The 15,043-nt window shown below is 34.9% G+C and overlaps 1 protein-coding gene across 2 annotated transcripts in view; it reads right to left on the bottom strand.

Moving 5' to 3' along the window:
• Nucleotides 1-14,698, bottom strand: part of LOC105231050 (uridine phosphorylase 1) — a 54,188-nt gene extending 39,490 nt beyond the window's left edge. The window contains exons 1-2 of one of the 2 annotated variants that reach the window (XM_049447103.1): nt 14,538-14,696; nt 14,032-14,205 (exon numbers count right to left, since the gene is read on the bottom strand). The gene's annotated coding sequence lies outside the window, so the exon portion shown is untranslated. Of the gene's footprint in view, nt 1-14,031 lie in introns of both variants that reach the window. The other variant, XM_019992022.3, reaches the window with a different exon arrangement.
• Between the last annotated feature and the right edge of the window lie 345 nt (nt 14,699-15,043).

A 15,043-nucleotide genomic window follows, 5' to 3' on the forward strand; every position in this document is an offset into this window, starting at 1 on the left:
AAAAAATACGGTCCAATGATTCCACCAGCGTACAAACCACACCAAACAGTGCATTTTTCGGGATGCATGGGCAGTTCTTGAACGGCTTCTGGTTGCTCTTCACCCCAAATGCGGCAATTTTGCTTATTTACGTAGCCATTCAACCAGAAATGAGCCTCATCGCTGAACAAAATTTGTCGATAAAAAAACGGATCGAACCGAACACTGATTTTGGTAATAAAATTCAATGATTTGCAAGCGTTGCTCGTTAGTAAGTCTATTCATGATGAAATGTCAAAGCATACTGAGCATCTTTCTCTTTGACACCATGTCTGAAATCCCACGTGATCTGTCAAATACTAATGCATGAAAATCCTAACCTCAAAAAAATCACCCGTTACTATTAGATTAAAAAATGTCAGTTCAAAGATATTTCCATCCAATAAAATACCTTTTTATCAACGCTTTTCCAGTCCTCAGTGCTCGAAACAGTCGGAATATTATTTTCGCGGTATAATTTTCATGACCTTCTTCACGTCGTTTTTTATCACCTCAATCGTGTCCAAATGGGGTACCCACGTTCACATTTTACATTTGCTAAATACGTAGGCTGCTTTTATATTTCGGGATTTGAGAACAAAATCAAATTTTAATATTCGAAAATCGCTTTATTGCCTTTTAAAATATTTTCCATTAAGATCTATACATGTCACGAATCTGTTTTTGAGCGAATAAATTGAATAAATTTTCATGCAATATGGAATATATCTAATGTCTACGGTTGCCTCCATCTCGCTATAGGTTACATGACGACTTTGCACTATCAGTTTGCGCACAGCATCAATAGTTTCCGAAGCGACAACTGATTTTGGGTGACCTTTATAAAATTCGTCTAGGAGCGATTTACGACCTCGATTGGATTCACCATACCATCTATAAACACTGGCCCTTGATGACTCTGTAAATGTTCAGAAGTCGCACGGAACCCAAACAGCCGAATACGGTGGTTGCAGAACGATACGTGTCGCGTTATTGGCAAAAAAGTTAAAAAGAACCAATGACAGTATGTCATGGACCATTTTCTTAATGAAGTAATCAAGAGTGTTTCGTCCATAATTCCGGCCATTTCAGACGAATAACTCGACGGAGCAAAATAATGATTAAATAACATTTTCTGTTGACAGTTTGGCCCGACGGAAGGAATTCATAGTGCACCACACCACAGAAATCCTCTCACCTTTCTTTACGATCACAGCTATGTATATATAACTACATACATACAATGTCTTAGCTTTGTTATTTATATTTTAGCTAAACATTCTCGTTAAAGAGGTTTCCGTAAAATAAATAGCCCCGAGATATGAAGTATGTATGTACCAGAGAGCTGCATTGGGTATGTTCGAGCCTGTTCGATCACCCTCATTAAAAATCGAGCACGAGCGAGCACCACACTCGGCAGCAATGGGTTCGATCGAGTGGCACACCCGGCAGCTGCTTTCTGAGTGTTCGAGTCTGTTTGATCATACTCTCTTCAAAACGATCACAAGCGAGTGTCCACACTCGACACCCGCAGCTAACCCGAAATGTGTTCAACTATTGCCACGGATACTCGGACAGAACACGGGTGTAGAAGAAATGTATCAAATTTTTCTGAGCAAAAATATGAGAAATTATTATTGTTGTATACACTTTAACAGTCAATATTATTGAAATACAGCATTTAAACTATATGTATGCATGTATCAAAGGAATGACGCATTTTAAAATTAAAAATATATTTGCATAACCATAACATAAGACCAGACAAGCTGTAACTGCCATTCGCAATTTTGCAACCAATAAAATCTTCTTTTTTCGGCCATTAGTTTCAATAAATATCATGTAATACGTATCATATAACATTCTTAACACTCACAAAGCAAATTAATCAACTGTACTGACGATTACACATAAACAAAAAATGCTTTGCACACTCGAGCCTAAACTCGGACACTCGAATATATTGATCCGCAAAACACCCGAACCCAAACAAACACGTATGAACGACACTCGAGTGTTGTGATCAACACGTTCGTCTGCGCACAGTCGCTAACAAGCAATCCTTCTGCTCGTTCAAAGAAAGCAATACAAGCCGGTTTCGGGTAAGTGTTCGAGTGTGCACGGAAATTGTGTATCCGTTGCAGATCTCTGGTATGTACGTATTTCGAGCTCTAGAGAAGCTCTTTGCCTTCGCTACGCATCTAATAAAGTACGAGTAAATGAATTAAAATGGTTATTCTTCAAATAAAGAGCAACAGCTGGTCGAATTTTAGACAACACGCATGTATATTTATCTACATGGACACATAAATGCTGTATAAAAAGAAACTTTATTTTTCTGGATGCTGCAGCAACTAACCACTCTGACTCCCGAGTGCTAGAAAAAATAAATATTTAGGGTATTCACAAGGTGTCATATTGTGTCATATCGTCATATTGTCATATTTTTTTATGACTGTCATAACAACACTGTTGTTGTTTCACATGCAAAATTAAAATATGACTGATACAACACGGCGTGGTATGTTTCTTGTGTTCGCTATTCTGTCAGCTGTATTTGTTTACTTTCTTATTATTGGCATTTAATGTTTGAAATTAATTAATTTAATAAATTTCGTTATTAATATGGAAGGAAACCACGATATTCAGGTAAATTAAGTTGAATATAAGTGAAATATGAAAATATTTTGAAGTTTATGTAGTTGCAAATGATTTTATTTAAAAATTAAAAAAAACAAAACAAAGTCAAATATTTTATTTTTTTAAGAAACCAACGGCTCAAAGCTTTTATGGTCGTTTCATCGAAGACACGCAGCTGACGGTAGGATGGAAAGTAGTGCGCCCAAAAGTATGCAATATGCAATCACCTGATTAAGTGTAGAAATATGACAAAATATGACATACAACAGTTAAGGGTGCTCACAAGTGTCATATTTTTTAAGAATATTAAAATATGACATAAGACATACAACAAAGCTTGTGAATTGCCTAATTATGTTTTTCAGTTCCAACAGATAAGAGTAAATCAAGTGATTTCTCCTTAAGGTTTTTAATCAATTTGAGCAACTTTGAAACGACACAAATACATATATGCACACATACGCACCTATGCGGCAGTCAGTTAGCGAGAAAACAGAGCGCACAAAAGAATCAAGGCCCTCACACACACACACGCACTTTAGAAATCATAAAACGGGATATCAGCAAAAAAAAGTCGAAAATTCACAGATCAAAAGCACAGTTTTTCTGTTGAAGTTGAAGTTAAAGCAACAAAAGTGGATGAAGCAGTAAATAAAACCGTTACACTTTTAAGATAATAAAGCCAGAGAAAAGCTGAGAAAACTTTGATGCATTTTCAAAGTCGTGAGTGTGCTGCAAAAACAGACAAAAGCGCAAAGGCAACAACAACAGACGACAGCAGGACTCAAGTGGATTGGATTACCAGGAAAAAATAAAGGCAAAGAAGACAAAAAGTGCCATCGAAAGTAGAGCAAAAAACGCTAGTGAGAACCCTTTTGCTGATAAGGAAACTTTGCCGGCCAATTGAGCAAAACAAAATATAAACAAATCTCTTTGTAGCGCACCATTTTCTCCCATATACATGCACGAGTGTATACTACATCGGAAGAGCCATCCGATTGCGTCAAAGCGTTAATCAAAGTCTCTGTTTCTAAGACAAAGCAAATAAAATGCGATACGCTAGAAAGTTTGTGAATAATTAAGAATTCAATTAAACTCAGAGGCAGTCGGATTAATTGAAAGTGAGTGTAGAAAATATATAGATTAAGAGTTTTAAGGACTTTAATTTTTAACAAGCACTCTCCCTCAGGTGAATTGTAGAAAAAGGGGTAGGTTATGACATCGACACCCTTTTAAACTGAGATTTTAAAACCGGTTTGGTATGGTTTATGGGCCGGTGTAATCATCGATACATATTTCTTCAAAATTGATGCCGGGGAGAACGTAACCGTCAATGTCGATCGTTATCGCGTCATAGTAACCGATTATTTGATGCCTGAAATTAAAGCTCGTGATCTCGACGATATTTGGTTTCAATAAAACGGCACTACTTCCCACACATCGTATCGATCAATGGATTTATTGAGAGAACATTTCGCTGAGCAGGTAATTTCATGTTTTGGGCCGCCAAGATCGTGTGATACTACACCGTTAGACTTCTCCTTGCGATATGTAAAGACTACAGTCTACGCGGACAATCCCGCTTCGATTCAGGCCTTGAAACAAAACATGACAAGTGCCAGTTATGTACTAGTCTAAATGGATTGGATGAGATATAATCAAACTAAAGGGTGATTTTTTAAGAGCTTGATAACTTTTTTTTAAAAAAAAAACGCATAAAATTTGCAAAATCTCATCGGTTCTTTATTTGAAACGTTAGATTGGTTCATGACATTTACTTTTTGAAGATAATTTCATTTAAATGTTGACCGCGGCTGCGTCTTAGGTGGTCCATTCGGAAAGTCCAATTTTGGGCAACTTTTTCGAGCATTTCGGCCGGAATAGCCCGAATTTCTTCGGAAATGTTGTCTTCCAAAGCTGGAATAGTTGCTGGCTTATTTCTGTAGACTTTAGACTTGACGTAGCCCCACAAAAAATAGTCTAAAGGCGTTAAATCGCATGATCTTGGTGGCCAACTTACGGGTCCATTTCTTGAGATGAATTGTTGTCCGAAGTTTTCCCTCAAAATGGCCATAGAATCGCGAGCTGTGTGGCATGTAGCGCCATCTTGTTGAAACCACATGTCAACCAAGTTCAGTTCTTCCATTTTTGGCAACAAAAAGTTTGTTAGCATCGAACGATAGCGATCGCCATTCACCGTAACGTTGCGTCCAACAGCATCTTTGAAAAAATACGGTCCAATGATTCCACCAGCGTACAAACCACACCAAACAGTGCATTTTTCGGGATGCATGGGCAGTTCTTGAACGGCTTCTGGTTGCTCTTCACCCCAAATGCGGCAATTTTGCTTATTTACGTAGCCATTCAACCAGAAATGAGCCTCATCGCTGAACAAAACACGCGCGCGAAACACATTTCGAACCGAACACTGATTTTGGTAATAAAATTCAATGATTTGCAAGCGTTGCTCGTTAGTAAGTCTATTCATGATGAAATGTCAAAGCATACTGAGCATCTTTCTCTTTGACACCATGTCTGAAATCCCACGTGATCTGTCAAATACTAATGCATGAAAATCCTAACCTCAAAAAAATCACCCGTTATAACTCTCATCCATCACCACTTTGTCTGCACCAAAAATTTGGCGAAAACTTAATTTGTATTTCGTTTTTCTTTTTCAACTTAAGTAAAGGTGGGTTTTGCACACTATCTCAGCTGTATCAACTGTGAGTAGTGACTCGTATGTTGTTGTGTTTTTCATTGTTTGCTCTGGCATTTTTCTAGTACACTTTTGGCTTTTTGTTTTTCCGAATTTTTTTGTTGGTAGTAAAATATTAGATTAAGCACGTCCGCAAACAAGGCTTATTCGTGTGAATAAAAGATGGGCGACATCTCTTACACACACACACACGCACACATATATATATGTTTTTATTTGTGTAATATGTGTTGGCTGGGGGAACTAATTTCCCGCAAAGCATTTAAGCTTTCACTTTTTCTCCTGTTCTGCACAATATTAGAGTTCAAGGTTTTTGTGTGCGAAAAGTGAGACAATAGAGCAGGGCTCAGTGGTGAAATGTTTGCAAAGGCCTCTGCGATTAGTGAGTCTTACAATAAATGCCAGCGACATGAAATTTGTGCGTCACTGGAGTTCGCAAATGCAACAAATCATGCTGAAATAACATTGTCTCATGAGATAAAAACAGTTTTATTGCATAAAGTATTTATTTATTTTTTATATTATTCTGCGGGCATTAGAGGCCGAATGTGTTCAATAAATTTCACGTGACAATAAAATGAAACTCGATAGGTGAATAAATGATATTGTCAGATCTCGTTGCCAAAGGACAATTGCGGAAACGAATGTGGGAGTAAATATAAATGCCGTTATTTACAACTGTCTGTTATTATAATGCAACAAAGCTTTGTGCAGAGTAGCCAGACTTGTATATTCTAAAAGGAGGGTTTAAAATATTTTGTTAGTGTTTCAAGATCAAATCAATCATTGTACTATATAAAATGAATGGAGCGAATGATTCTCTGACTAAAATTACTCACATCAAGTGTGTTTCGTTGAAAAAATGCAGAAAACTATTACATTGGATCCTCCAGCAATCATTTTATTCAAGCTTCAAGACAGAGAAAAGTACCTAGAATCCCCATCAAAACCCGAATCATGCAGTTCTGTCATCGTTTTCATTGATTTGAAGCAAAATACATTATTTTAATGTACTATATATACTCATATATGAACACTAATAAGATTCGTGGTGGATGTTTTTTATTGCTTTTTAATATAGTTCATTGATTTATAAAGAAGAAGCAGGAACGTGTAACTGCAGGCGGCTGCTCTTCGGTCATCATTAGGACCAAGATGCTCCCAATTTGTTAGCAATTAGGCTCTGTTCAGCAACACAATAGATATGAAAAAATCAGATTTTTATCCTAACTTCGGAATATCTTTTAAGTGGCAAAATATCATGTCTTAAACGATTGAAGGTTGGAGATTCAAAGAAATATTGTTCTAGCGTCTTATCGACGTGCTCTGCAATTTTAGAGATAGATTCTCTATGATGACCCCTTTAATGTTGCTTAGCTTTCTTTTACCTATAATTAGAAGATTTTTGGTCTCTCTGTGATCAACAATATCACAAAGTACTTTTGTGGTATGCACTGTGTTACTAATATTCCAAGACCTGAGGTATTCCTTTGGAGTCTATTGTTTCAAGCAACGCTTGAAGGAACTAGTAAACTGGTCTAGAGAAGATTAAAACAACTGCATTGCTTGTTGCCCCCAATCGCGCCAGCTTGTCTAGAAAAGAAACCATATTATTCCATAAACTTCGGCCTGAAGGACTGAATTGTAGTAATTTTATGGAAGCTGCTTTCTGTGCATGGATTGCTACAGAAGAAGAAGATAAATTTCGCTTTTGGTACTGCCGATCACTCAATCATTGGTATATCTTTGTTGATGTAAATTATTTCATTTGAATTCCATGAAGCCATAACTTTGTCAGTACATTGTTACCGCTTTTCTCACTTTGGATGCAGCAAAATTCGTGCAATGTCGACAATAATTTGAATAGATACCAAAAAATAGTAGTGAAATTTACCCACGTGTTTTGGGGATTAAGTCTAATTAGACAACTTACTTTAGTGGCGACCTCTCATATTTTGTAGAAACTATATATGTCTGGCCTTTTTGAAATTACGTGATATAATTCACGCGGGAAGTCGAAGCACGATGTGTAGAGGAGACTAATTGTCTTGCTCAATTCAGATTAAAGTATTTGGGCAATGCTGGTCAGAACTGATCTAACGGAAAAATTATATGGAAACCCAGCCAGTTTGTATTTAGATATACTCCTACTTCCCATATGCAAAAAAACTAAAATAATTTTTTCAATATCAGTAAGTAGTATTTCGACTACATTTTATAAACTCCAGTGTTGTCGTATTATTTTTACAGTTTTCAGAAAGACAGTATACAGTATGTAATTATCGCAATAGTAAAGCTATCTAGCAAAAAGCTTATTCGATATTTTGAAGTCTACAAGCGGCTGTTCAATAGCTGTTCAATAGAAACTGTTATATTCATCAATTCTTTCAAACGAAAACCAATTATTTTGGCTTTCTTCTCTTTTACCATTTTTGCATCACAAACCAGGTCATTGAGGTTCGCTTGCGTGACTAAATGCGGAAACGTCAATCCTATTTCATTATGCGGTAGTGAAGTCTCTATTAGAGATGGTAGTATTAGCAACATATGTGGCATCTCTTTAAAACTTCTATGTACAACAGGGGATTTTATGTTCGTGTTATGTTTTGTTCATGTAAGCTTTACAGAAAAAAGTATGAAATGGACCATTTTTCGCCTAAACTATTTTGAAATTTGGCATTGATGTTTAGACGAAATTCATGTTTTGGGATATAGCATGAGAACAGGAGTGGTACATACTAAATATGTACCTATGTATTTATTATACACATAGGTAAGTCTCTTAAACCACTAAAAGTACTTAGTTGCTGTATTTAGCCCTAATAGTATGGGAACTTCTTCCGACAGTGAGAAAATGGATGAAATCGAATGATAATCCCGCTCACTCCCCCTATAAAGCTACTGTTAAAAATAACAAAAAGTGCGATAAATATCAAATACATCCAGATACATTAAATTTTACCCTCGAGAGGGAGGTACCTCCCTGGTATGGAGGGCTTCTTAGGAGCCGGTGTCAAAATTGGACGATGTACGTGGCAGACCGCATTTTTAGGTGAAATCACATATCTGGAGCCTGGTATTTCCATGGCTTTAATCCTTGCAAGTTTAAAAAATTAGGTCATACTTGTTAATAATTACGTTAAACATTTGGAATAGGAGTTGTAATACCCTGAACAGGGTATATTAAGTTTGTCACGAAGTTTGTAACAGCCAGAAGGAAGCGTCGGAGATCCTATAAAGTATATACTATATACAAATGATCCGTATGCTGAGCTGAGTCGATTTAGCCATATCTGTCTGTCCGACTGTCTGTCTGCATATACTATACGAACTATTCCCTCAGTTTTTAAGATATCGTTTTGAAATTTTGCAAACGTCATTTTCTCTTCAAGAAGCTGCTCATTTGTCAGAACTGCCGATATCGGACCACTATAACATATACATAGCTGCCATATAAACTGAACGATCGGAATCAAGTTCTTGTATAGAAAACTTTTGCATTTGACAAGATATATTCACAAAATTTGGTATAGATTATTTTCTAAGACAACAATGTACTCTCCAAAGAAATTGTTCAGATCGGTTAACTATAGCATATAGCTTCCATACAAACTGAACAACTGTGAAGGGTAAATTAGCTTCGGTGCAGCCGAAGCTAACGTTTTTTAATAAAATCACCTGAATAATTTTCAAAAGTTATAAATTTTTAAGCGAATTAGGCTTAGAAGTGTTATTTCCTAGAGTTTTTTTTTTCACTATCTTAATATGAATAAAGTCTTAGCTGAAAGTCATCGAATTTTGGTGAAAGTTTATGGTGAACATTATCTATGATATCTGAGCAACCGTGTTTTTGTTTACACTTTTTAAAAGTGGTGATTTTGATTTCTTCTTCTTCTTTACTGGCGTAGATACTGCTCACGGGGTTTTTTGCCGACATAGAATATGAAAAAAGTTCTGCGCGATCAAACAAGATTAAAGATGAGCAACTGGAACTTTTACTCGAAGAAGATTGTTGTGAATCATAAACCATTTCCAAATTTTTAAAAACAGCCGAATACATTGAAAAGATAAGAAACTGGATATGAATTGAATGAATGAACAGCCGTTTTTGCATGTAAGAAATGCTGCTTGAATGCAAAAAGGAGTCCCGTTTGCATCAGATTGTAACTGACAATAAAAAATCGAACCATTTCGACAACATAAAACGTTAAAGTCAGTCATATGTGAAACCTGGTCAACCAACCAACTCAACCACAAAGCAGATTTTAATGACGACAAAGTAATGCTCCGTACTTAAGAGGATGAAACGGATTACTGCATTATGAATACCTGGTGAAACCATTAATGGGAAACGCTACCGTTAACAACTCATAAAACTGAAGCGAGCGATGGCCCATACACGGAATTTTGTGACTAGATACGTGGGAAAAAATTTCCATCTTGATAACGCTCGGCCTTGTGCTGCAAGATCGGTTAGAAACGATTTGGATAACAGCGGTCAGGAAGTTTTACAATTTATTCTGGTCCTCACTAACATCCTTAATAAGGTTCACATCCGAAAAGGGAATCAAAAATGTATTTGATTCTTTCCACACTTTGCCAGAAACATAGAAAAGTATTCCAGCTTCAGGTGAGCAATACTTTCATGAATATATGTACATGTTTTTGTTAAAGAAATTCAGATATTTATTGTTTGTAAAACCCCTTTAACCATGTGATGATATCATTCTCCATGTGAACCCGCTGGAAATAATCAAAATCATTGTTTTAAATTATAAAAAATTTAGGGGCATGCGAATATTCGAAATTTCGAATTATTCGACGCGAATCGAACCGAATTATTCGATTCGAGATTCGACCCGAATATTCGCATTATTCGAATTATTCGAACTATTCGAATTACTCGAACTATTTGAATTACTCGAACTATTCGAATTACTCGAACTATTCGAATAGTTCGAATAATTCGAATAATTTTAATATTTGACTATTTGCATGATTTTTTAATTAGCGCCAGTAGTATCTGAATCTCTGCCATGCATCTGACGTACATTTGTCATTTTCGTTTAAAATTATTATTTAAATTATTCGATCCGAGATTCGACCCGTATATTCGCATTATTCGAATAGTTCGAATAATTCGAATAGTTCGAACTATTCGAAATATTCGATATTTGACTCGAATATCGAATCGAATCTAAGGATTCGATTCGACTCGAATCGAACTGGATTCGCATACCCCTAAAAAAATTGTTCGATCAAACAGTCTTTATTATCTAGTACTGTGCACAGTTGTCAACATGTGTCGCAATTAACTAACACAGCGATTCTGGAAGCAGTTTTCCGAAATTTGAATAACAGTAATTAAATGGACACAACACAAATGATTTTAAGTGTGCATAATTATCTTTAATTAGACATACTTATATGAAAATTGGGTTACCAACTGCTCGAAGTCCATAAAAAGTGTAACCTATGACTATCGAAATGGAATTTATTGTAGCATTATTGTATATACGTAAATGAGTATGTGCTAGTATGTATTACAATTTGCTATCAGCAGAATATAAATTTCGTTTTTTGGTTTCCTTGCATGCTTTTATTACATTTTCAAAGGTATTAACTTGTTTTTTATTTATCATAGAGTTGCCATAGTTCCAGATATTTGCATTTTCCAACCACTGTGCACATACTGTTGTCTGAAAGTGCCCTTGAAAAAGTAATTCAACTACCGAAAGTATGAAAAATGAACTTTGCCTTCGCCGAAACTTAGCGGCAGTTAACAACACTTGCGCTCTTTCAAGTCGCAACCGTCTACATAATGACGTATACGCGAATGCATACGTATGCGTGTGTGTATGAATATGCAATTATATTTAAATTGTAGTACTTAAGCTTACTTTTATTTGCGTTGCTGTACTAAATGTTAATAAAATTGCATGAAAATGCGGAAAGTTAACGTGCAAAGTTCAAAGCTTTTGAAGTTAAAGTTTTTGAATTGTCTACGTTATTATATTTTTTCGTTGTGCGATATGTTTTAAAAGGCTTCAAAGTGTTCTCTGAGTAGAATTGACTTTGAATCGGGGATGGCTTTGATATTCAATCAAACAATGTCACTCTCTGTATGGTATCTTATAGCAAGCCAAATCCACAAAGTCATTAATAACTTCCAATAAGCATTATATCATATTATATATCCGGTAACCTTGACCAAAAGTATAGATATAACTACTAGAAATCATTTTGTTGCTATGGTAGCGATGGATAACTGATACGTTTGGAGATACGTTGGTCTCATTTAGAATATAATACTTAGAGTTCCCTTGACTTGTCTTTCCTCTGTGAGCTTAGTTTGTTGCAAAGTGCTTCTGACCTTTGTGAATCTCAGAAAGACTCGTGAACTACTTAGGCTCGGCTCAACAAAATATAACTCTCTCTACTCAAAAGAATTCGGATTGTCAAATTCTTTTCTTCCATTGTATAAGAAGGATAAACATATACTGCTACCAATTATAGAAGCTGCGTGAAGAAATTCTGAAATTTTTGGGAAAAAAAAATTCCAAACAAATTCCATTGCGACGCCATTTCCGATAACCCTTGGGGAAAAATATGCACCTGCGTTGGCAGGATAACTCCTTAAAGAATAATCTAAGGTGAAAAATACGTGTTTTAGTAAAAACCTTTACTTAGAACTTGGATCAAGGAAAAAATACTTTAAATTAAAATTTTGCGACATTTTGTTTCAAATAGTAATCGAAATGTAATCGAAAAAAAAATCTTCGACCAAGTCTTTAAGATTTCTATCGTGAAGGCCTGTATAAAAATGCATTAAGATCGTTTGACTAGTTCTCGAGAAATCTTGCCAACCGAATTAAAAAAACAGTCTCGAAAAGAACGCGTTTAAAGACGGCGCACAAGTTCTCAAGGCTGTATCTCCGAAACTCTGATCAACTGGAAAATTAATATTCTAGAGGTGTTGTACAATTTAATGAGACAATAAAAGAATCCGATTTTTTTAAACCCGTAAGCCGATGTAACCTCTTAATCCTTGCAAGTTGCAAGAGTATGAAATATTCCATTATACCCGAACATAGCGTTTCCTCACTTGTTTCATCTAGTTACTTATTTAAGGGTAGTAAGAAAGCATTCTAATATTTATTTCCCAAAGTTGAATGGAAAACAGGCAGCCGTACTCTGTACATAGCTAGCTCGAATTTCAATATTTTTAAAATGCTTTTTGATATGAAATTACAATACACATTACAATGAAATGCAATCTTAATATATAGACACACACAATCTATATATGCATGTACCTATATAACGACCTTCATGAATCATAATCACGACAAATCTTCCTTATGACGATAATAGCATGTGTTCTCATATGGTTTATTTAGTTTTTATGTATCAATAAATCTTTATATAGACACATACAGTTATATAACGAGTGCATATAATAAAATTGATATAAAACTGTATACATGTATGTATATGTAATCAGTAAACAGTTGTCGTCAACTATTTCAACAGTCTGCAGGCGACTCATTTGTCTATCATGTATGTAGTTATATAACCGTTATACATAAATAATGACAGTAAGGAGTAATAAATGTGCCTCATTGGCATTTCAACAGCAGAATCTTAAACTAATACGCTGTCATGTAATATATTTCGATAGAATATGAATAACTGTTCAATGTATATCTTGGCAGCCGTACCCCTCCCGCGCCCCGCCTAACCCATAAGGCAAGTTTTTGCTATTGATTTTTCTGTTGTGCCTGTTGGTCTGTGACTGTTCATATTTTGGACGCTTTCTTCGGCGTACACTTGTCGCTTTTGTTGCGGCGTTTTTTGTTTTAACTTTTTCAAGATTAATTATTTTTTCGTAAAAGTTTTCAAAGAAATTGTTGAATATTGGTGTGTGGGTGTGTTGTGGACAGCAATGAGTAATGAGGTTGAGTGAGGTTACATATATTTTATGTACATACATATGTAAGCATTGTTACTCATGCAAACAAAAAAATTTCGAAATCAAACAAACTAGACTTTAATTTTCAATGTTGGTTTCAAGCAAAATATGCTTAGATATTATAACAAGAAATAGTTAATTAGTAATTTGTACCTACATAGGCAAATATGTAAATATTTATGTGACCTTTGCTTGTTGTTAGCCCAATTGAAGCATAAAATTTAAGTTAGGTCCGCCAATTGCGCCCATATTAACTTAATATACATAAGTATGTGCAAATGTAGCAGAAATTGTTTATATACATATGTATATCTACATGTTTTTTATATACATATGCACATACATGTTTTATACATACATATCGTCAACTAAAATGCAAAATAACGTAACATCACTTTTCATAAGTTTACAGGCGAAGGAAAAACGATATAGAAGAAACCACTCATATTGAAAAAAATATGAGTTTTGGTTATAAAATGGTTATATATTGGTTATCATACTCTCTTATTGAAACAAAATTTAAGATTTTCTTATAAAATGTACCTGACAACGATTTTCAATTATTATTATTTTTTTTATGATATGTTATTTTGCATTTTAGGTGACGATGTATATATGTCATTAGGTATATGTTTGCTTCTACTTATATACATATATGTAAAAAGGTAGCTTATCTACTTACTGAATTTTGAATTTATGGCAGTTATGGTTAAGAGCTGTTTTCCCGTTGGCTACCAAGTTGGCGTCCAGCAACGTTTACACTTTTACTTTTATGCCGAAATTTTGTAAATTTCTTAGAAAATTCAAATTTTATCTACAGTAGATATGTATGTACAGCTTTGATTTATGACGCTCACTAAATTAACCGTAGTTGCTTTTTAATTAGGAGATTTTTTAAGGTAAAATAAATTTTTACAGGAATTCCTTTTGCGTTAAATTTTTTTTCGATAACTTTTTTCGAAAGTGTTTCGATAATTTTTTCGATAACTTTTTTCGAAAGTTTTTCGTTAATTTTTTTCAATATTTTTTTTTTGAATTTTTTTAGATAATTTTTTTTCGATAATTTTTTTTCGAAATTTTTTTTTAATTATTTTTAATTTTTTGTTTTTTTTTTTCAATTTAATTGAATTTCATTAGTTATTTTTTCTATAGATTCTTTTTCTTTTTTTGATACTTCAACTAAGCTACCGTTGTATAATTCTCGTGGCATGCACGCTGTCAATTTGTGTTAGCAATAATCTGTCACTGCAACTGGCCAATATCGTGCACCTAAAATATTACTCCAATGCGGCGATGCGAACATACAATTACAACCAACACCCCGAAATGTGCAACGCTAACTGATTTTGCTGTTTTATGGCCAAACTAACTGTATATGCTAGCTGTATGTACAACTCCATGTTCGACACATCTGAGTGCCTCAGTAACAATGTAAATAAACAGCTAAGCTCTTAGTATGTAGTGCTTGGCCAGAAGCGCTCATGCGACATTTCACTCACAGCTGGCGAAAGCTGCGCACAACTTCCTCAACACCGCACAATACGTCAGATAATTACAGCATAAGTATACAAAAACAAAGCGAATTGCCGAACTTGCTAAAAGGTTTGCCGAAAAAAGCCAAAATATGTACATACATACGTATATGAGGTAATACCGAAATAAAAGTTAATTTTTTTCGTTCGCTGATTCATGCA

The sequence above is a fragment of the Bactrocera dorsalis genome, chromosome 2, assembly GCF_023373825.1.
Source record: "Bactrocera dorsalis isolate Fly_Bdor chromosome 2, ASM2337382v1, whole genome shotgun sequence".
Taxonomy (NCBI): Eukaryota; Metazoa; Arthropoda; class Insecta; order Diptera; family Tephritidae; genus Bactrocera; species Bactrocera dorsalis.